The 25234-nt window shown below is 41.3% G+C and overlaps 1 pseudogene across 1 annotated transcript; it reads left to right on the forward strand.

Moving 5' to 3' along the window:
- The first annotated feature begins 1655 nt into the window (after positions 1-1655).
- On the forward strand, positions 1656-25234 carry LOC143569437 (ALBINO3-like protein 2, chloroplastic; annotated as a pseudogene). Its single transcript, XR_013141735.1, has 14 exons — positions 1656-1993; positions 2136-2242; positions 2327-2454; positions 2645-2716; positions 2986-3087; positions 3832-3891; positions 4056-4121; positions 4361-4408; positions 4641-4808; positions 4950-5005; positions 22634-22751; positions 22826-22914; positions 23016-23125; positions 25183-25234. The product of XR_013141735.1 is annotated as an ALBINO3-like protein 2, chloroplastic (transcript).

Consider the following 25234-nt stretch of genomic DNA (forward strand, 5'->3'; position numbering starts at 1 on the left):
ATCAATTATCAAATGACAAATACGGTTTAGCTGAACAACTCCTAATCGTAGGCATCAACAATCGTTAACACATGTAACTGGTAACAAATAATTCCTTCACTGCATGACTCAATTAAGGACAATTGTATGCTTTATTAAATCAAGAATGATCAGAAAACCCCATGCAAGCAAGTATTACTTCAATGGACAAACTAAACGTCAGATTGGAATAAACCTAAACCGAATGCTTGTTTATCAACACTTAACATCAAATATAATATACTGTCAATCAAAAATTATATAAAGTTCAGTAATAAACATGAGCAAAACTAAAATCATATAGCACTCTACACATGGGATGACTCAGAGGTGAACTAGTCGCTTATGATGATGGATTGCATCTTTGATCTCTTGATTCGAGTGATGAAAACATGAACGGAGATGGAATCAATGTGTTTAGAAGCTCCTAAAAAGCACCTATTGTCGTCCCCACTCTATCTGATGCATCCTAACGAAGTTTTAACTGAAATCTTTAATTTTTCGAGTTTTAGGGTGCTCGAGGTCCGCAAGCCAAATCCTTAGCGGTCCTCAGCGTGATTTTTAATATTTTTCCTGGCCAAGCAAGGTTTGAGGACTGCTGACTAATTCCTTAAGGTTCGTAACGTGCTTTGTTTAATTCTTTTCTTAACTTGGTTGCGCCCCACAACCATATTCTTGAGCGATATCGGCATAATTAATTCTCTATTTCTAGCCTACCCAAGTTCACCAACTCATCGTTCAAGTCTATTTTCGCTCCCAGCCTTCCTGAGACTTCACTCCATGTTCATAATTGTCTCCGATATGCCTCTTTAATGAACAATACCCTGAAACACAAAAGCACATATGAAGTGTCGTAATTCAAAAAATAAATTAAAATGAAAACTATAAAATAATATGCATAAACACCAAACTGATTTACGGCCATCATATACAAAAGAAGAATTTTTTTTAATGATATATTAATTTGTTGCTTTTGTTATGTGAGTACCCAAACTATGAAACTAAACCGTTAGGCTATGTGTTATGGAGGGGCTTTAAGGCCTAAGTTAAAATATTACGTCATTGTCACATAGGTAGTGATGTTTTAAAGCCCCTCCATATTTAAAGCTCTGTTATAGTTTTATTTTTTAAAGCCTTTTTCATGTTAACATAAATAATATATTTTTTAAATTTTTTTAAAAAATTCAACAACACAATATAAATAAACCTATAACTACTTAAAATAAAATAAAAAGGAAAACATAAAACCACATAAAATAAAATTAAAACAAAACTACTCTTTGTTCGCATATTTGGCTAGGATTATATACTTTTGTTTATCATATATAGCTCGAGTGGCTAGATCCAGATGCGATAGATCCTTTGTGAGGAGGTCGTATTCCTTTGGGTTGCATTCATTTATCTTCGTGCACTTGTTTCTTTCATCATGCATTTTTTTTTTTGTTTTTCGACTAACCCCTTTTTTAAAGTCGACAATATCAACAAGTTTAAGATTGAAGCTATCAAAGTGAAGGCGTGCTTTGGGGTTCATTGAGGATGTTAGGTGGTTCATCAATAACAAATTTAGTAATTTACAATAATCATACTTGTCGAACTTGATTTAGTAATAACAAATTTAGTAATTTACAATAATCATACTTGTTCTCCGCCTCCTCCGTCACCACTCACAATCATCATCACCTCTTCTTGGTGTAATAATAACATCTACCTCTTCAATTCCTCCTTGTGAATCTCAAGCAAACCGATTTAGATGTTTTTATTTTTCCAATAATAATAATAATCGATTCCTAACACCCTACAACTTGTTGTCATATTATTCTTCCAATCGTTCCTTCTCCACTGACGGCCAACAACCAGACTTGTTTGATTTTCACACTGCCGCTGTTCAGGATGCTACTGTTGTGGACCCCATTCTTCCGGTTCGTTGCTTGGTCTCGGCTCTTGATACACTCCATCATCTTACTGCCATCCCTTGGTATTATTAATCAAATGCATTCAAATCTTTCAAACATTGTCTTAACTTATCATATATATATATGACCTTTTACACATACACATATTGCCCCCGAAATTAATTAATTAATTAATTAGTCATAATATTATTATCTTTTTTGAAGGTGGATGACTATCATCATCTCAACAGTAGCTCTTAGAGTTACCATACTTCCCGTGCTTCTTTTGCAGCTTCAAAAGTTGAAGACCAATGCTCAGTTGGTATCTCAATGTCAGTTGGTTACTTGTTGCTTTCATTTTTTCTTTTATTAACTGATTCACAAAGAAACAGATTGACTTTCAAATGTTTTTATAGTGCCTTTACCAATACCGCCACCTTTCTCAGGAAAGAGTTGGGTACAACACTACAAACGCTTTCGAGATAAGAGGAAACAGATTGGCTGCCCTTCGTTTTTATGGATATTAGCATATCCACTTGTTCAGGTTTATCATTTGCAATTCGTTATACTTTTTTTATTTATTAAATAAATATCCTGTGTACTCTTGATTTATTTATTTTAAAGATTGATACATTGATGAACCCACCCTCTAAATGATACTTATCTCTGATACATTGATTTATTTATCATATAATACCATGCCTCATTCACTCGTTGATTTATTTAATTTGCAGATTCCTTGTTTTATTTTGGGGACAGTGAGTGTCCAACAAATGGCACTGGACCATCATCCTGGCTTTGATTGTGTAAGGCAACTTATAAGTAAATATATTATTAGTAGTGCACATTTAAATGTTATATAACAATCAATCTTTCTTTGGCTTGTAACACCTTATGATGGATGGTTAATCTTTCTCTTGTCATATCCATTTATTTAGTTTTTGGTTGTTCAAACAAACAGGGTTTAAATAAATCTAATCTATGATTGTTAGTTTTTTTTTGTTTTAGCTTTAATATTTTATTATGTACTTTGATATTTGGAAATCACCGATGAATTTTTATTCATCCATTTCAGGGGGGCACTCTTTGGTTCCAGAATCTGATTGAATTGCCACATGGCATGACAGGTTGCATTTCCCCCCTGCTGATAGCTTCACTGCATCTTGTCAATGTACGGGTAATTCCCTTTCCCTTTACTTCGACTAATAATTGACTTCATGAAATAGAAATTCACTTTTGGAGCTAAAGGTCAGGAAGGACGGACTGTTTGTTAATTAAACGAATTTTAGTTAGAGAATGGCGTTGTTGAATATCGTCCTTTTGTTTTTGTGCTATCATTATTGATATGGTTTTGTTAGTTTGCACACTTTGTATTATAATTATTATTATTATTTTTATTGATTCATAGATATAAACTGTATTATTATATGATAAATGAAGGCTTAGTGATCGATGTTGTTTGCTCGTTTAGTCCCTAACTTCTAGAAATCACAGACTCAATACAACTACTTTTTAGAAGCGGGTAACACTTTTGGATGGACATGAACTATAACCGTTAAGTGGGCGTGATATGTCAAAAGTGCCCCTAATAATTAAATAGATAAAAACATAAATAAATCAATAGTACCCACTCCACCCCACCCTACCTTACCCACATCACTTGCCAGCATCATCGACATTGTAACACAATCGTCAGCCACCACCGTCATCTGGAAACCTGCACCACCACCGCCGCGTTCCTTTTTTATTAACAGTGTTCCCCCTTCTCTCGTCTCCGACACCCTGCAAACTCGAAAAAGGAATCAAATAGCAATTATTTTCTGAGAGTTATGTAAGTAGGCTTCTGTTGAGGCTGTATGGTTCTGGTTTATTTATTTTGTATTCTATGTTTTTGAATTTATGGATTATTTTTTTTAATCAGGTTTCACTTGACAAGTCTTCTTTGGCAAGGCTGCCAAATCTAATTGGTGTTTTAGCAAAGGTGAGTGAACTTTTTTATGTACAAAGTTCTGTCAGTGTGCTTTTGGAGGGCATTTTGTAAATGATTATTGTCACCTGCAAAACATGAAAGTATATATTATATTGGCTTATTCTTGTTATATAACTCAAGACATGTATTCTAACATCTGTGTGTGTGTTTTGTAGTATTATAAGTACTACCTGCACTGTCTCACTATTCCTATATTTTTTGCTGGATTTTATCTTCCACAGGTAAACTAAAGTTTCTCATAATTTGCAGCAAATTAGGTTGCAGTTTAAATCATTTAATTTAATCTTTAAGTCAGGAAAACCAATAGTTGTATTCTTGTTATATAGAACTGACTGGTTGTTCTATACTAAGAGCCATATGATATCTCTCACGCGGCTGGATATTAAACCTTTAACTTTTTTAATAGTTTCAGTAAGTTAATTTTAATTGTTAAGCTCAGATTTTAATAATTTTTTTGCAGGGCAGTTTGGTATACTGGACAGCTAATAGCTCCTTAACCCTTGTTCAGGTTGTTCTTAGCTTTCTAACACTTCATTTTATATAATTCTCAATTAACCCATTTCACTTTTACTCATATTAAAAAATAATTGTTGGATCATTCATCTGGGTGGTTGAATCATTCATGAAGCATCCATTAATTTGGTTACTATGTTTAATTTCAGTTATTTATGCTATGTAGAATCATTCATTAATTAGGTTATTAGGTTTAATTTTAGTTATGTAACTAATTGATTGTGCAGCAATTAACTATGAAGCATCCACATGTTCGTGAAAAATTGGGATTACCTGATAAATTGGCTCCAGAAAATTCCGGAAAGTCCCCTGAAATGGATGGACTAGAATCCATATTCACTGTTCCTTTGGTTAAAAAACGTATTCAAGAGTTATCAGTACTAGAGATCTATAATGTAAGCCCCCCCCCCCCCCCCCCCCCTCTTCTTTCCTTTCTTTTCCGGGTTTCGTCTTTATTTTTAGGCGGTTACTTTTGTTTATTGATTGTTAACTGATATTGTTTCTCTTTTTTATCGGGTGGTTGAAAATATTTATAGCTTTCTATCTTGCACCTTTCAAAAGGGGAAAAAGATAGAGCGGTCCCACTTCTAAGGTAATATATTGGAGCCTTCATATTGGTTATATACTTTGAACAGAGATTCTAAAGGTGGCTTGTAAGCGAACGCGAATGGAGCATGTTTGTTCGTTTCACGTTTATCGAACAAACAATCGAACGCGAACAGAAACGAAAAGGGTTTTTTTGTTTGTGTTCGTTCTATAGAAAATTTGCTTATTTTTGTATGATAAGAATGGACATAATTGAACATAGATGAACGAACAGAACTGAGCTAAAACTTGTTAAAAGTAATGTGAAGAACTTCGTGTTAGGGCTTTATTAAAACTAGACTAAGTTGTAATGGGAATTCTAAATGAATTTATTAACGAATGTAACCTAACGAAATTAACAACGTAAACTAACAAATAAAAATGAGAGTGTAAAGGAACGGAGAATAAAAGGTTTAAATAAACAAACGTCACGAACCTGAATGAGCGAACGAGACACGTGCTCATGTTCATTCTTTTAACTAAAAGAACACAATTATTTGTTCATTTTCGTTCATTTATTAAATAAACGAACTTTCCACCGAACGATTCACGAACTGTTCACTAAACATTCGGTTCGTTTACATGTGTAGACAACAAAGCTATGGTGGGGTCTGAGAAGGGTAAGATGTAGACAGCCTTACCTCTACCCCGTAGAAATAGAGAGGCTGCTTCCGGTGAGACCCCCGGCTCGATAGTAGGTTTGCATCAAGTTTTGGACAAAAGGCACATAACATGTCACACCCTCAAAATCCACTAACGGAGTTTTACCGTCAGAGGGTGTGAACTAACAGGATCGGAATCATTAGTTATAATCAAACCATAAATAAAGTTTTCAAACCACGAAATCGTTTAAGTGTAAATAAGTGCGGAAGCGTAAAAGCATAAACTAAGTGTTGCGTCACGCAGGACGACTTAAAACCCAATATTACAGTTTAAAAATAAGTTTGCAAAAACGATAGAGTTCAATGATGCATGTTCCTATACCGCGCGCCCGCCTCGGCTACCTGAGAATAACATACTAAAAGTGTCAACACGAGGTTGGTGAGTTCACAAGTTTATATAAATAAAGCGTTTAGCGTTTAGCGTTTTGCGTTACCAGATAGTGTTAAATCGATTATATATCTATAGGTAGCTAGCCTATAAAGCAAGTATTACTAAGTGTTCGACACCGAAGCTGACTGTTTATCATGTGCCTTGCCACCAGGTCTATCCTGACCATGGTAATGTGTTAGCCAAGATTACACCCACTCGACCTCCAGTCGAGCTTAGCGTTGGGTGGGGTTTGTCAAACCCAGTAGTACTACTCAACAGTGACTCGCTATTTTCCAATAATAAACGGTTCGATGTGTAGGACTTCAATTGTTTCGTTTGCCACTTAGCCTTTACAAGTGATATATAATTTCATAACAAAATCTAAAAGCGTTTCGGAGCATGTTATCTCCCCCAAGTGAAAAGCGTTTAAAAAGTTTAAAAGGGGAAAGTGAAACTCACTGTTTGCGAAGAATTCCCAAAAACAAGTCACCCAAGTGATGCGCGTCATAGAAAACTCTCACTAGCGTTCTATAACAAGGAGATTTTCTAAGAGTCGGAACTATTATCGAGTCTCTAGACCCGGCACATAATTCCTATGCACAAGATACGTTTCGTGTTTCGTTTGTGACTCGTGGTGACTTACAAGCACATTTGTAATACGTTACATGTTGTGAACGATTATTTACGTGTCAAGTATTAATAGTGTACATTACTAGCAATTACTCCCCGCAAGGGCAAATTGGTCAAAACATAACAATTATCTAGCAATTAACACGTTTCATGTATTTTCACAAAGTTCAGCAGCTAGTTTCATCAAGACAGAATTCTACTTGAAAGATTACTCTATTCAACAGGTCATAGCATCTCAATTAATTCACCAAAAATCGTCACAAAAGCATACATGAGTTAGGTTTCCAGAACATATTTTATTGTATTTTTATTCTACATATTTTACTCATAATGATCAAAACATTACAACAAACTCACAGCAGTAACATTCATGCGCAACAGAATGTTATTGTTATTCCCATTAAATGAAAAATTTAATTAATGCAAAACCAATTGGGTTAGGTTCTTAACTCAACAAGTTAACTTCCAGAAGTGGAACCAACCCATTTGGTCTTGTAGTTGATGAGATATGCTAATTACAAAACAACTTAACAGCAGGTCTCACAACTCAGATTTGCACTTCAGTTTTGTAAAATCATAAAGATTAACTTTTACTCGTCCAAAAATTACAAACTTGGACTTTATAGAAACTAGACTCAACATAGCACCCTGTAGTGTTAACAACCTCAACCAATTTCCACATTAACAATTCGTTACAGTTGTCTAAACATAACTTACAATCTGTCCAGTACCAGTTTTGACCTTTAATCACATTTAAATCATTTGACTAACCAAAACACCTCCAAATTAGGCGTGGTTGGACTTTCTGAAAACTAGACTCAGAGTACTACCTTGTAGACTCATAATCAGCTTAGTTTGCTTTTATATTCAACAAGTTACACATCGTTCAAGTTTAACAATCACTGCTGTCAAAACTCAGCAAGCATAAACAATCATCTAACATGCATCCTAAACATACGACATAACTCAAAACATGTAATACACATAATTAATCATAGAAATCAGTAGTAACCCCCTAGGGTTTACAAACAATAAATGATTCAAAGATCTTTCACCGTTTAAAAAAACCACATATGATCATCAATATCAATCATTAACACATAATCAATCATCCTCTAGCAATAATCAATCATAAAACACTTAATACATGATATTCAATAGTTAGGGTTTCATGTTTATACCTTAAAAATGCAGAAACAACCAAGAGAAACGTGAGAGATGTTAGGATAAAAAACACACACGAAACTGAACACGACACGAAAGCAATAAACGAACACGAGGATTTAACGTGGTTCGGTCTAAACTGACCTACGTCCACGGGTGGCAACTAGGTATATCTTTATTGAGTGACCAAATATTACAAGTACATAATGTTGTTTATATAGAGACTGAACTAGGGTTAGTAAATTATTATGCAAGAAATCTAAACCGGGCCGGGCATGGGCCCGACCGCCCACACCCGTCTCCTCTTTTGACTTCATATAATAAACCGGGCCAACAAGGCCTACGAACCCAACAATCTCCCACTCGAAGGCCTTGAGTACTCTCGTCTGCACTCCTGATTGTACTTCTGTAATCTGAACATTAAACTTCTTCTAGTTGCCACCGCCTTCTCATCAATTAACCTGAAGGCCCGTTGAAGCTCCCCGGAGCTCCAACACGTCAGCCATGGCTGAAACTGCCCCTGACCCGTTCTCTGTCCCTACCGGCTCCCACTGTAACGAACTACCGGATCCTGAGATAACCTGAGAACAAACACTCTCCATATTCAGCAAGTAATTCACTGGAGAGACTTTTACAGCTGGAATACTGGTTTTCTTAATCCACTGTCGACCTGGAACTGTAACTGAAACACGACCTGTGCTCCCACTGTCACGATGTCCCCCAACTGATTTAACCTTCCTAGCTCGTTCATCCTGAATCTTCACTTTGGCTCTGGGTTTGTTACTTGCAAAACGAACCTTCTTCTGCCCACGAGATTCTGTGAACCGGACTTTGTCTTTCACCAAAACTGGATCCACTCCTTTCGGTGACATATCGACCATATACAACGAACCCATTTTCTTGCCACGAGCAACCACGAGATTCCCTTTGACTACTTTCCACTGCCCATTCCCGAACTTAACATCGTGCCCTTGGTCATCCAACTGCCCAACTGATATCAAACGTTTCTTCAAACTTGGAATAACCCTCACGTCTTTCAAAGTCCAAGAAGTACCGGCTGAAGTTATCAAATCAATGTCTCCCATACCCGTAACCTCTAAAATATCATCATTCGCTAGTCGAACCTTTCCAAAATCCCCAAATTTAAGATTCTTCATCGTTTCACTATAGTGAGTGGCATGAAACGATGCACCAGAATCCATCACCCAAGCATCAACGCTACTCTCAACACTACAAACCAAAGCCTCATCACTACTGACCCCGTCATCTGTGTCGTCTTCTGTAACGTTCACCTCTTTCTTACCATTCGGACACTGATTCCTGAAGTGTCCTTTCTCTTTACAACCCCAACATTCAATATCCTTACGAGTCTTAGACTGACTCCTCTTCCTGCTCCCACTGCCTCGCTGTTTTCCCCTACCTCTGCCTTCTGTGACTAGCATATTGCCTGATGATTCACCTGAACTTCTGCGTCTTGAATCTTCTCCCAGAATCAGATCTCGAATCCCATCGAAAGTAATATTTGTAGACGAACTACAAACTGCAGTCACTGTTTGCGACCAACTGTCGGGCAAAGAGGATAATAACAAGAGGCCTTGAACTTCATCATCAAACTTAATGTCAACTGACACTAAGCGGGACAAGATCGAATTAAGATTATTGATATGAGTTGTAACTGACCCACCCTCTTTCATTCTTGTTGTCACTAGCTCTCGGATAAGATAGACTTTATTCGCTGCCGAAGTCTTTTCATACATGTTGGATAGCGCCTCCATCATACCACGTGCTGTGGTTTCTTTCATGATGTTAAACGCCACATCTTCCGACAACGACAGAGTAATACAAGCCCTAGCTTTCTTGTCTAACTTCTTCCAATCTGCTTCTGACAACTTTTCTGGTTTTTCATCCTCAAACACTACATCCAAGTCTTTCTGACAAAGTAGTGCCTCAATCTGCATCTTCCACCAACCGAACTTCTGTCCGTCAAACTTCTGTATCGAAACCTTTCCGTCTTCTGCCATAACAATGACTAAAACGAAAAACTGGATAAAAACAGAGACAGACACAACAATGGCACGAGCCTGAACTTAACGACTGTTCAACTGGACTCTGTTAATCAATCAACCTATTTTAAACGACAACGGAAATAACGAACTGTAAATCAGAAACTGAAACTTTTAAAATGAAACGATAAAACCTGACAAACGCGGTTGACACTGGTTCTCCGTTTCTTTAACGCTTCTTCTGATTGACAACAATTTTTCAATAAAAGTAGGATCTTGATATAATTATTCTTCGCTCGTTCTTGCTTAAACGAAACCACCCGGCAAAAAACGAATTAGCCCACAACACTAACAAAGATCAAAGTCACGATCTATGTTGTTCAGAAAAAGATCAAACTAATTTGGTAAACCAACTCCCATTGGTTAAATACCAAACAAAAGAAACTCTTTTTTATTTGGTTGGAGGTAAGCAAACAATTTGCTTTTTATCTTTTGAACTTCAGGGTGAACTCCAAGAAGAATAGAAAAGATAAGCCCTTCCTTCCTCTCTCTGGTTAAACGCAGACAACGACAAAAAAGAGAAATACTCCCTTCTTTCGTTGGCAATCTAGTGAACCAGGTCCAAAACAGAACACGTCCGACCTTCTTCTTTCCTCGAATCCTTTCAGCGAGGTGGCAACACACGGTGGTTGAAGAGGTAGGTCCCAGCAGAGACCAGTTGGTCCCGCAAGACTCACCTTGAAGAGGGACGTCTGCGCAAAGGCCATCTGCTCCCGCAGGACCCACCATGCTCATAGAATCTTACGCGCAGTACGCAAGCTGTACACGCAGGGAAAGCCTCCCAATGGTGAAGTACCCCGCCTGTTCCCGCAGTTGCGGATACAAGCCATCAGGGAAGGCTACCCGCAGACAGCAGGGCTACACGCACAAGACACTAGATACTTCAGTAGTCACATGAAGGAATGAGCAAGGCGGGAACAATCCCGCCTAAACGAGCCAGTCTGTATGATTCTGAAAGATCTTTTGTACTATACCTACCAAGGTATGGATAGGACAGACGATCTGACCAGAACAGCCCATGAGCCAATCACAGGGTGACAGCTCACCGACAACAGTGCGAGGAGGAGCACCCTCTAGTACTGTTTGTCACTATTAGCCGCTGCCTACTCACCAACCCTTACTGTGGGACATGCGCAGCCTACAGTTGGTGGAATAGTGTTACTATTGGCCGTAACCTTTTCACCAACCAGCATGGCCTGCGTACAATCCACAGTAGGTGGGACGTGCATAATCTACAGTTGGTGGAATAGTGCGGCCGACTTTGTCACTGTTGGCCGTAACCTACCCACCAACCAGTATGGCCTGTGCATAGTCCACTGTTGGTAGAACAGGAATACTATTCAGCCGGCTTGTACCTGCTTGGAAACCTACCTTCGGCTATAAATACTCCAACATCTTGGAATGGTAAGATCATCTGCTATCCAGTTATCTAGCAATCTCTTAATATACACTTATATTCAGAGCAACCTAGTCTGATTCTCACGCCGGAGGGTGGTCACAAGGAGGAACCCCCCCCTTCTCAGTGACGAGCTTACGGTGTTTGTTTTGCAGGTCTCCTGAAGAACAGCCTTCTCAACTAGACCTCATCCGTGAGAAACATTACTTAACCCCCAGATTATCTATAATCTGTACCGGGTCACTTAGTGTTTCTTCATTGGCGCCATCCGTGCATAAAAGCTAGAACTATTTTAGTTTTTTCACAATTTCTGAAGAAATGGTTAACGTTACTCCGGTCCAAAGGCCTGTAACCGACCAAGAAACCCCGGTAACAACCCCAGCAACTGGGGGGAACACCGGCGGTTATACAATCCTTACAAACGCTACCCCGACTACCCAAGCCGGGGCAAGTGGAGTAAATATTCCATTGGGGTTCACCGATACCCAACCGGAAAAACGGACGAAGGTCCCTCGCCAAACACTAGATCAAGTGAAGGCGTGGGCCGAAGCACGGCAAAGAGAATTCCAAGCCGAATTGGATGAACGCTTGCGTTCAGTTCAGCAGGCTGACGAATTCACCAGTTTTCGCCAACACCTCAATATGAGCAGTGACTGCGAGTACTCAGACGACGAGTTGGAGTCCGATACCGACGCGAACCCTCGCCATAAGGCGAAAGGGAAGCGTAAGGACACGGACGTCCAACCAAAAAGGAATTTTGGGGAAGCTTTTAAACTAATCGCGGAGAGAAACCCGCGTGACTTCTCCAAAACCTTTAGACCAACTGCTAGATTGTTACCAGGAGATTAACTGCTAGATTGTAATGGTACCGAAGAATGACAAACAATGGCGCATGTGCATAGATTTCAAAGATTTGAACAAAGCATGCCCCAAAGATTGTTATCCGTTACCAGAAATTGATCTCAAAGTGGATTCGTTGGCACCATTTCGCCTTAAATGCTTCTTGGATGCGTATAAGGGGTACCACCAAATCCATATGGCCATTGATGACCAGGACAAAACCGCATTTCGGACGCCCGATGGTACATTTTGTTATAAAATGATGCCATTCGGACTTAAGAATGCAGGGTCCACGTACCAACGACTGATGGACAAAGAGTTTCATGCCCAAATCGGGAGAAACTTGGAAGTCTATATGGATGATTTGGTCATCAAAAGCCTCGAGCCTGAGGCGATGTTGAAAGACATTGAAGAAACTTTCAACACGCTCCGAAAGATAAACATGAAGCTCAACCCGAGCAAGTGTTCATTTGGGATGGAAGAAGGGAAGTTCTTGGGAGTCATTGTTACTAAAGATGGCTTTAGAGCGAACCCTGAAAAGGTCGAAGCCATTGTTAAAATGGAATCACCTACCACCATCAAACAGGCTCAGACACTGAATGGGCGACTAGTCGCACTTAATCGCTTCTTGGCAAACCATGCGGATAAGTCGTTTCCTTTCGTGTCAACACTGAGAAACTGCTTGAAGAAAACGCACTTCCGCTGGACACCAGAAGCGGAAGCAGCTTTTCAGGAGATTCGGTCACGCCTGATCGAACTCCCAACACTTACAGCACCACAAGCGGGAGAGGAGTTAATCCTATACCTTTCCGCAACAGATAGAGCAACCGGGGCAGTCCTGCTAGTAGAACGAAAGGGCATCCAGATGCCAATCTATTATGTTAGCCGTGTACTAACAGACGTAGAAACCCGGTACTCTACCCTTGAAAAATTAGTCTTAGCACTTATACACGCTTCACGCAGGTTAAGACGATATTTCCAGGGCCACCCAATCACCATTCTCACCAACTTCAAACTCTCAAATGTTCTAGGCAAACCCGAATTATCGGGACGTCTAGCCAAATGGGCAATTGAATTGGGAGAATATGCAATTAAGTACAAGCCAAGACCAGCCATAAAGGGCCAGGTCTTGGCCGATTTTATTGCAGAAGTCCCCGCTTCGCGGGAAAAAGAGTGCCAGGAGGAGGCTCAACCCTCCCCAGCACAGGACGTCAATGATGTCTGGCGACTCTACACTGATGGAGCAGCCAGTAACGAGGGTTCAGGCGCAGGGTTAAAATTAACCAACCCAGCGGGCCAAGAATATACTTACGCTATTCGGCTGGACTTTCCAAGTACGAATAACGAAGCCGAATATGAAGCATTCTTGGCCGGGTCGAGAATTGCGCGTAAGATGGGAGTGAAAAACTTGGAAGCCCACGTGGATTCCATGCTGGTGGCCAACCAAATAAATGGAACATACACGGCTGTGAACGACACCATGGCCCTGTACCTCGCCAAGCAAAAACCCTTATGCGTAATTTTAGTGATTGTAAAGTCATACACGTCAAGCGCAGCGAAAACAAATCTGCGGATGCGTTAAGCAAGCTTGCATCACTAGCCTTCACCCACCTGGGAAAGGACATCCGCATTGAACTCCTCGAAGCGCCATCAGTCCCGCACAAGGAAATTTGTGTCATCCAAACCAGTACAGAAACGTGGATGACACCAATAATAAATTACCTTGCAGCAGGAATACTACCAGAGTCAAAAACACAGGCAAGAAAACTACGCTGTAAAGCACTGAATTATCAACTCGTCAATGACATCCTTTACAGACGTAACTTTCTTGGCCCACTCTTGAGATGCGTGGACAACCAAGATGCCGACTACCTCCTAAGGGAAGTACACGAAGGCATCTGTGGGGTACACGCAGGTCCCCCGCGCTGTTGTAGCCAAGCTAAACAACGCGGGATACTTTTGGCCGGGGATGCATACGGATGCACTGGCATACATCAGAAAATGCAGGTCTTGCCAGCTTTACGCACCTAACACGCATCGCCCGAAAAACGAACTGGTTCCAGTCACTTCTTCGTGGCCGTTTCAGAAGTGGGCCATCGATGTGACAGGCCCATTTCCTACAGCAGCAGGAAATGTTCAGTTCCTAGTGGTAGCCATCGACTACTTCACCAAGTGGATAGAAGCAAAACCTTTAGCCCAAACAACCGCAAAGCATATCAAAAAATTTATTTGGGAATTTATAATTTGTCGTTTTGGACTTCCACAGAATTTGGTGAGCGATAACGGCACCAACTTTGCTGACAAAAAGCTACAACAGTGGCTAAAAGAACTTCAAATCACCCACACCTTTACCTCAGTGGCACACCCGCAAGGAAATGGTGAGGTGGAAAGAGCAAATAAAAGCATCGTCGAAGGCATAAAGAAAAGACTCTTGAAACACAGATCCGGCTGGGTGGACGAGCTTCCGCACGTCCTTTGGGCAAACAGAACGTTGAAGAAGGCCAGTACGGGAGAAACCCCGTTCAGCCTCACTTATGGCACTGAAGCCATGGTCCCGGTCGAAATTGGTCTACCCTCACCAAGGGTCTTGAGTCAGCCAGAAGACAATGATGCGGAAAGACGGTTGGATCTTATGCTAACCGAGGAACGCAGAGACTTAGCCGCAGTGCGTGAAGAGAACTACAAACGACAAATGCAAAAGTACTACAACACGCGGGTAAAACTCTGCAACTTCAAGGAAGGAGACTACATACTGCGTAACAACGAGGCTTCGAACCAAGAACGCCCAGGAAAGTTGGCCCCTGTCTGGGAAGGGCCATACGTTATCAAACAGGTTCTGGGAAAGGGCGCATACCGGCTCGAAAGGCTCGATGGCACTCCCATCCCAAGAACATGGAATGGAGCTCAATTACGCAAATGTTATATGTAGATCAATTCCAAAACTTGTAAAGAAAAGGCCAAGAGCCACTTCTAATGGAAATGATTCTCCTTTCATAATGTGTTTACCTTTATCCTTATGAACTCCCCACTGGTGCCGGTATTTACCGCATAAATGGGGAGAAGTAAGTCGTTACGTGTGGAAGGCGGCAAAACCCGCATAAACACAACGTTAAAAATAAGGGAAACCTGCACGCAGGTATGATGTAAGTAAAGTTTAGCCATCTTTGTAAGTGCAAGTGACGGTCTTATCCGCACAATCACAAATAAGGAAGCAAAACTTCGAACTATCATCTACCACGTTCAAAGGTTATCCTAAAAAAAAAAAAAAAAAAAAAAAAAAAAAAAAAAATAAGGAAAACCTACACGCAGGTCAGGTATGGGTAAAGTTTAGCCATCCTACCAAGTGCAAGTGACGGTTCTACCCGCACAATCACGAAAGAGGAAGCGAAACTTTAACCCACTATCAACCACGTTCAAAGGTTAACTTATCCTAAATACTTAGAAATTTCGAGGAAAAATGAGGAAAACCTACACGCAGGTCAGATGAAGGTTAAAGTTTAGCCATCCTACCAAGTGCAAGTGACAGTTCTACCCGCACAATCACGAAAGAGGAAGCGAAACTTTAACCCATCATCAACCACGTTCAACAGGTTAACTTATTCTAAAACACTTGGAAAATTGCTAACTTAAACTAAGTCATGAGTTTATAAAGCAAGGAATCCAAAGAAGGAAATAACAATCTTATCCGCAAAAAGATTTATATTTCAATGATATATTACAAGAATGGCCGGGTTACTACCCGCCTAAAAGAGTAAATCTATACAAGTATATCTTAGCAATGGAAAGGGATCTTCAGGGTCAAGCTTCAGGGCCGCTTCCACTTGGACCCGCTCCGTCAGAAGAACGGGGTGGTTCGAGGAAAGCTTTGAGGACAGCTAACCCATCATCAGCAACAGCTACTTCGTCCACCTTTTCCACCACTGGATGCGGGAAGGCGGCGTATTGGTTCAATGCTTGGTCATAAATGGCTTCGGTATCCACATTGAACAAAGGGAAGTTGGAAGGCGGGACGCCTTTCTCAACAAACCCTAGACCAAGCAAGAAGCCGGCCTTTTCCCCATCCTCATGAGAAGCGTTGAGGGCTGCGCTCATAGCATCATCGTAAGAGGTCTCTGAAAAGACCCGACGCACAACCTACAAAGAAAAAATACAAAGTATTAGAACCTTTTCTCTTACAGAGAAAAGCGTGAAGACAAAGCTAAACATACCTGAGGCAACGCTTCTCGAAGAAGCCATTGGAGGGCAGCTTGAGCTTCGTTATGGGCGCGTTCGGCTTCGCTCTTGTTAAGGTTGGCAAGTAAAACTTCCTTTGCGGCAGCCTCTTCGACGCCCTTAAGCTTCCGCTCGGTGTGGTCAAGCACCCCCTTCTAGTCCAGGATTTTCTGGAGTTTCTTGGCATCTTCCATTGCCAAGGCATCATGAGCGCGTTGGAGAGCCTCTATTTTGGCCTTGAGCTCCTCATTCTCCACACGCAAAGGCTCAGCAACGGCTTCAGCCTTGCCAGCCCTCTCGGTTGCGTTTCGCGCAGTCTCCCTGGCCAGCCGAAGCTGTTCATTCACAGCTTGGGCAGCCTTGGAGCGGGCCTCGAGTCGTGCCTGAACTTCAACCTCGAGGGCCTTGAAGGCCTTCTCCTTGTCGGCGGCAGCTGCCGCCAGCTGTTGGTTCTCCTCCCGAAGAGAACGCGCCTCAGATACGTCCTTGGCGCGAGCTGCTTTCAACTTGTCGTTTTCACGACAAAGCAGCTCGACGCGCGGCTGCATCCGGGCCTGGAGAACCCGAAGCTCATTGGTTAGCCTACCCTCCTGGTAGCTAACCATGGCTTCCCCCAACGCACCCGGGGGAGCAGCGTGGCGAGCCCAGTCCACGCATTCCACAGGTGTGCGAAGGGTTGTTCCTCGGCGAATGTTCCATCGTGGAACATACACTTCATTGGAATCCGACACTGCAAAAGAAACAAAAGCAGTAAGGAAAAGATGATAAAAAACATAAGGGAAAAAGAAAGGAACCCTACGCACCTGTAGGGTCAATGACAGGCCGATAGCCGCCAAACCCATCACCTGAACCTAAAGGAAATCCATCCAACAGGTCAGGCAGACGGGAAGGTGGCAAAGATCGGCGGGAAGCCCTGCGCGTACCTGATGGTCCGGCCGTCGGTGCCGGTGGCGCGGGCATGGTGGCAGCCGCCGTGGTCGCCGTTGTGGTCGCCGCCGCGGTCGCCGCCTCATCAGCAGCAGTAACCGCCGGCTCCGTGAAGGATGCTGTAAAAATCGCACTCACGGCCGGCGGTGACGTCATCTCGGCCGGAACAGTTGGCTCAAAGGAATGAGCAACTGGACCAGCGGATGCAGGCGCAGGCGCCTGGGTCGATGCCTCAGGAAGGCTGACCGAGCCTACCGTCATTGGCGGGGAGGTACTCCCCTGCGTTTCACCCCGGAGTGCGTCAACATCCACGCCTGCACAAAGAGGAAAGTGTTAGATAAATTTATGAAGGAATAAATCTACAAAGACAACTATGATTGTACTTACGGGTTTTCTTGACCCTGAACGTACGGACGGGCGGGGAGGAACCCGATGGAGCCGGCCTCTTGGTACCGGTCACCGTCGTCTTCGTCGGTTCTCCGGAGGTAACGGTCGTAGCCTCCGGAGCAGTGGTCTTCTCACCACCGGGCTTCCCCGCCACCTCTTCACTATCTGACTCCGAGTCAGATAGAACCACAGGACCAGCCGTGGAGGCCTTCTCCTTCCCTTTCCCGCCGGCAGCAGCTTTCTTCTTCCGCACCAATGGAGGAGCATCTGAGGATTCCTCAGAAGAAGACAGGTCAAGAATTCCAACAGCGGGTACAGCATTGAGGGATTGAGGAAAGAATATCGCCTTACCTGGCCGCCGGTGGCTCAGGATCTCGTGGCCCAGCGGATAGACCTCCACAAAACGATCCGCCGTTTGCTCCAGGATGGGCAACTCGCCCTCGTCCAGAGCACGAGTACCCATCCGCGCGGGACCGTCGGTTTCCCGCGGGAACAGAAGCGACTCCAAATTATCTCCCTCTGAAAGAAAAGAAACAGTTAGAAGACAAACTTGTATCAAAAAAGAAAGACAAGACATACCATAGGGAATAGAGTTCAAACCGTATTCGAGAAGGATGGGAACCTGAGACGCATCTTTCCACACCCGGCTCATCCCTAACATAACCATCCCGGATTCCGCAAACCGGTAAACCGGAGATTGGATCCGGGATATCTTCGAAAACCATTCCGCCTCCTGGTAGTTGGGGGCGTGAAGGCTCGGTATCGCTTGGCCATTTTTAAACTTCATGGCAAGAGGGATGGCGCGGGCAGAAATGTAGAAGAATTCCTGCTTCCACGCGCGAAGACTGCGCTCGGTGTCGCAAATCTTCAGACCCTTAATGCGGGTCGTCAGGGTGTACCACCCCTGGATGCACCTCCAGGTATAGAAGGTCATCAGGCGGTCCACATGGGGCTCGATGCCCAAAATCCGGCACACCCACTCAAAATGGCGAATCTTGGCGATCGCCATGGGGTGCAGCTCGGTCAAATGCACACCGTGCCTCTCAAGGACACGGTAAACAAATTTTGTCAATGGGAATCTAAGATTCCCATAGACAAAAAATGCAGCATAAACCCCGATCTTGCCTCTGGGGGCATCGTACACGGTCTGGTGGGATTCAGGAAACTCAGGCTCGAGATGATCGAGCATGAACTTCCTGACAACATACCGGTACTGATCGCCGGGCAGAGCACACTGGCACTCACCAGCAGTACCCCTGTCGTCAGCTATAGCTTCAGCATCACGAGAGGACATCTTGCAGAGGAAGAAGAGAGCGATTTCGAGAGAATGCTCGATTGAATAAAGGAGTATTCGCCGGAAATCGCCTTAAAGATGAAGAGAAGAGTGAAAAGTGTGAATTGCAAATAACCCTCTCCCCCTTTATATAGTAATCGCAATTAATGCGGTGAATTTAATGCGAAGGAGAGAGAAATCAAAGGTGCAATGAAACTATGACACGTGGTAAAAAGCAAGCTGGCAACAGCTGTTGAAAGGACGTGTGCCAGTAATTTCGCGGCCACGCGCCCGAAAAATCACGCCCACGCGCCTGAAAAAGCGACTGGAATGACCATGTTCTGTCACGTCACCATAACTTCCTGCACGTCCTGACACAGTCAGAAGAAACCGTCGCACGACGTTTCAGATGTTTGGACTGTTCTTAGCCTTACCAACCTTTCGAATTTCAAAATTCAAAATTCAAAAAGATTCAAAAGTAAGCGGGAAAATACCCCTTACCTTGGCAACCAAGTAACCATAAGACGAATGCGGGTACAGTGTTAACGCAAAACCTTCCACATACCTAGCACCCGCAGGGAATTGAAGCCAAGAATACCCCGGCAACAAAGTAACTATAAGACGGGTGCGGGTACAGTGTTAAGGCAAAACCCTTCACGTACCTAGCACCCGCAGGGAATTGACGCCAGGGGTACCTTGAAAGTAAAGTAACCGTAAGACGAGCGCGGGTAAAGTGTTAAGGCAAAACCCTTCACATACCTAGCGCTCCGCAGGGAATTGAAACCAAGAAGGATCTTCTGGGCAATGCTTGTGGAAACGGAAATAACATCCCCGCATAGCGGGAACGTCGAGAACTACATTGTTTGAGGCTCCAGGATGGAATTGGTGGTTTAAACATAATTGATCACTATGTTCAAAACCACTAAAACCTCAAGGAGAATCCACACAAGTGAGACTCAACGCTCCTGACTTGCGAGAAGGTTACATACCTACCCGCATCATACCCAAAGATCAAGCAAAAAAATCGGGAATTTTTGCAAGTGACATTAGGAAACCCGCGGGAAGAATCCCCACGGAGAACCTTAAAACTAAAAACCCTTTTCAAAACCCCTTGCTTAAAGTCCAAAAGTTCACCTCACTTTATTAAACATTCATGAGAAGAACATTGGACTGGGGGGACTTGAAGAGGTAGGTCCCAGCAGAGACCAGTTGGTCCCGCAAGACTCACCTTGAAGAGGGACGTCTGCGCAAAGGCCATCTGCTCCCGCAGGACCCACCATGCTCATAGAATCTTACGCGCAGTACGCAAGCTGTACACGCAGGGAAAGCCTCCCAATGGTGAAGTACCCCGCCTGTTCCCGCAGTTGCGGATACAAGCCATCAGGGAAGGCTACCCGCAGACAGCAGGGCTACACGCACAAGACACTAGATACTTCAGTAGTCACATGAAGGAATGAGCAAGGCGGGAACAATCCCGCCTAAACGAGCCAGTCTGTATGATTCTGAAAGATCTTTTGTACTATACCTACCAAGGTATGGATAGGACAGACGATCTGACCAGAACAGCCCATGAGCCAATCACAGGGTGACAGCTCACCGACAACAGTGCGAGGAGGAGCACCCTCTAGTACTGTTTGTCACTATTAGCCGCTGCCTACTCACCAACCCTTACTGTGGGACATGCGCAGCCTACAGTTGGTGGAATAGTGTTACTATTGGCCGTAACCTTTTCACCAACCAGCATGGCCTGCGTACAATCCACAGTAGGTGGGACGTGCATAATCTACAGTTGGTGGAATAGTGCGGCCGACTTTGTCACTGTTGGCCGTAACCTACCCACCAACCAGTATGGCCTGTGCATAGTCCACTGTTGGTAGAACAGGAATACTATTCAGCCGGCTGTACCTGCTTGGAAACCTACCTTCGGCTATAAATACTCCAACATCTTGGAATGGTAAGATCATCTGCTATCCAGTTATCTAGCAATCTCTTAATATACACTTATATTCAGAGCAACCTAGTCTGATTCTCACGCCGGAGGGTGGTCACAAGGAGGAACCCCCCCTTCTCAGTGACGAGCTTACGGTGTTTGTTTTGCAGGTCTCCTGAAGAACAGCCTTCTCAACTAGACCTCATCCGTGAGAAACATTACTTAACCCCCAGATTATCTATAATCTGTACCGGGTCACTTAGTGTTTCTTCAGTGGTGATGCGTGCTCAACTACTTTCGGAACTAAACCTACAACTCATATCCGCGGCAGTCGGTTCTAGCGGCGCAAAAACGATGACGGCGGAACCCTAGCGCAGTAGGGTGGCGGCGGCGGAAGGTTGGTTCTCGTGTTCTTCGTGTGATCCGAACCTAAGCTCTAGATACCACTTGTTAGGATTAAACGCACACACGAAACTGAACACGACACGAAAGCAATAAACGAACACGAGGATTTAACGTGGTTCGGTCTAAACTGACCTACGTCCACGGGTGGCAACTAGGTATATCTTTATTGAGTGACCAAATATTACAAGTACATAATGTTGTTTATATAGAGACTGAACTAGGGTTAGTAAATTATTATGCAAGAAATCTAAACCGGGCCGGGCATGGGCCCGACCGCCCACACCCGTCTCCTCTTTTGACTTCATATAATAAACCGGGCCAACAAGAGATGCTTAGAAACGAGTGTAGGATGCTCCGATTATGAAAGATACGATCAAACGAAGGTGATATGTGTGTGTGTGTTGGCTGCCGATCGCAAGAGAGGGGAGGGGGGGCTGGCCGTCGGGTTTAGAGAGAGAGGGAGGGGAAAGAGTTAGGGTTTTATTGATATTATAAATAATAATATGTTACACCTTGGCCCCTCAACTTCAATTTATTACTTTTCTAGCAAAAATAACTTGTTTGCATCTTGAGTTAGTGTTTTTATAAAATGTTATCACATAACACATAAGTCTAACACATAATTATCACATAATTATTGTTTTGATGTTTTTCGTTTATTCACCAATGGTTTGCGTCAATTCGTTTGCGTTTCGGTGCAATTCCCGAAAGACTACACATGTAGTAGTTGTCAAGCGTCATTTAAAACCTTAGTTTAAATGTAATGAGATGTGCGTTATAGATCCAGTGATCTTAAGTTTGAATTGACGGAGTTTGAGTTAACGGAGTTAACCTGAAATTGACGAGTGTCACATAACACTCAACCATCAAGACATCGGCCGATTGGTGCATGTACCCTTGTCTTTCGGCTATCAACGCCACCACATGATGCATGATTAACCTTCCGCCACTTTTAACGTTATTTTCACGAGATTAGTAAATTGACGTCAAAATTAGTGCAATTTCACTTTAGCCCACCCGAGGGCCGAGGGTTCACACATGTATATATTATATGCGCGCAGGGCATTAGGCCTAGGCAAAATCAATAGGATTAAATAGGGTAATTTTGGTAAGGGTCAAAATGGCTCAAATATGATTAAAAATTTCATATGAATGAACTAATCAATTTATTCATGTGGTTATGTGCATTGAAAATTCACTCCGGATGATTTTTAATCCGTTTGTCCTTTTCCCTTCCAAGCTTATTTTTCAAATCCTACCCGTTTGACCCAATACATATATATTACAACCCTGGTCAACCCATTCATAAGTGAGTTGAAATTGTTAATGTTGTATATTTAGTCTATTGTTTTCCAAATTTTAAACATGAATTGCAGATTGATACTCGAAAAGGACCCTGAGCATGTTAGTGCATTGATCACTATGGGTCAAGTTTTGATGAATGATCAAAAGGTAGTTGAGGCTACTGAATATTTGGATCGAGCTATAACCAAAGTATGAAGCTCTGATTTCACTTTTATTTTTTTAGTTAAAATTTTTTAATTTTATTAACCAAGTACTTGTTGCAGCTTCTTCGTTTTGGGCATCCAACAGAACTTGAAGATATCAATAATTTGATTGTAGCATCAAATTGTTTGGTAGAGCCCTTGGACGGCAGGTGAATCTTTTTCTATATTTTATTTATTTTATGACAATTTTTATTTATATTATGTATATGATTTTATATCTTTTATACTAAGATATGTGGTTTTTTTGCAGGGTAAAGTGGCAGAAGCTATTGTACATCTAGAAAGAATAGCAAATATGAAAGAGCCGGAGGATGCAAAGACCAAATTACATTATTGTGAAGGTTTGCTAGCTCTTTCAAGGTAACAGTTTGAACAAAACCATTATCTATTGGCATTAAAATTACTCCTTTAATATATTAAGGGAAAATTTCATGTATATATTTCTAATACACTTACACAAATATCTATATCCAACCCAGAGAGTATCATATATACTCTTACAAACTAAATAAAATATCATATATACCCGTTTCATTAAAAGTATTTAAAATATATGACCATTATACCTTTGTTTTTTAACTTTTAAATTTCATGTTGACTATTTTTATCCTTATATCTCAAGACTCTTAAATATTTTTTAAAAAAAAAGTAAAAAAAAAAATTAGTTATTTATCCGCGGTCCACCTAAACTTTAGTAACTAATTTAAACTGTATAATCATGAAAAGGTAAAATCATATAGTCGTGATTTATTTGGCTTTTTGTGCTTCTTTAAATTGTTTCGAAATTAATATTATAAGGAAAGTGAATACGGTGCTGTTAGATGTGCAATTTTACACGGAAAACCAATCAAAACTACTTAATTTTGATTTAAAAACCCTATTTAATTAAACTCCATTCCATACTTACAATAATTCAATACCTCCACCAACAGCTCGACTGTAATAGAAAGTGACAAAATGTCAACTCTTTTAATTATAATATTTGTTTACGAAGAATTAAATCATTAATTTGGCTGTTATGATTTAAAAACAAAAGTTTTGCAGGTTTTTCAAGATGGATTATTTTTCTTTTTATTGGATGAATTTGTTTTTCATTATTTATTTTATAATTGAAGCATTATATGTGATATTATTGAGAAAATTACAATACTTAAAATAATCCAAGGAATCACAACTCACAGATGTGATGAGAAAAGTTTGCAGATTTCCAGATGAGGTTTTTTTTTTATTTCCAATTTTTGTTTTACATTTATTTATTATTTAACTATTATATATAACCTCATTTTAATTAATACATAACTTAAAATTCAAAAGAAAAAAAAATCAATTAATTCAAGTATCAAGAGTACGAGCTAGATCCAAAAGCATAAGACTGCAGGCAAGTGTTTTTCAAATAGTAAGTAAAGATTTTTATAAAAGGGGAAGGTATTTTAGTTAAATGTGGGGGGTTTAATTAAAACCACGTAGTTTTGATTGGTTTTTCATGTAAGGTTACACGGCTAATAGCACCGTGTTCAGTTTTCCCTAATATTATTTACATATCATATAACTTTAATTAATTTATTTTGACGCTCAATAGATATCTAGAGTGAGTTTCAAACATCATCGCCACACTTTTTATAAATAAAAAATTATTATTATTACTTTATTTTTCAAAAACTCCTATTGTTAAAGAAATTAACGCCACACTCAATGTGTTCATTGGTTCCAATGCATGTTGTAAACGAAATTATAGAAAGTTATGGAAGAAAGTCGATGTGAAGAAAATATAGCTGATTTCATTTAATGAATAAATCTTAAATTTTGATAAAAATATTGTTGATGGGTAAATATGAAAGTTGAATGTTAAAAATGGATGTATATGAAGTTTTGAGAAAAATAAGGGTTGAAGGGTAATATTCTCAATTTATTATGAAACTAGTGATTTACCCGCACGCGCTGCGTGGTGAATAGTGGCGAGGCAATGTGGATTCGTCGGGATCAACTATATTCGTTACAATACCAGAACTAAACGAAAAAAATAATTTTGTCACATTAACTTAAAGTAGTGGCACTTGTATAGCTTGTTATACATAAAACTAACATATTTAAAACCTGAGCGTTGCGGCGGCGAGGCGACGCATACATGGTCGGTATCGGTTATGTTCGTTACGGTTTAAGCAACGTATAAAAAAACAAAAACAAAAAGTACACATATTTCGCAAAAAATAAAAGTAAAAAATAAACTTAGGTTAGAATGGGTAAATATGATATTTACTTACTTTCTAGGGGTAAACATCGATATTTTAAATCTTGGGTCTGATATTTGTGAAGTTTTTAGGGTTATATATGAAATTCATCCATAAATAAACTCTTTAATTTTTTTTATATTAATAGTTGATGTGTCAAATACATTTTTGGTTTCACCCGTTTTGCAGTGCTTACCTAGTCGTAGGACGCAATGCTGATGCAGAAAAGTCGCAATGCTGA

The sequence above is a fragment of the Bidens hawaiensis genome, unplaced genomic scaffold (genome assembly GCF_021521415.1).
Source record: "Bidens hawaiensis isolate Kalapana, Puna unplaced genomic scaffold, B.hawaiensis_p1.1 tig00024480_1, whole genome shotgun sequence".
Classification (NCBI taxonomy): Eukaryota; Viridiplantae; Streptophyta; class Magnoliopsida; order Asterales; family Asteraceae; genus Bidens; species Bidens hawaiensis.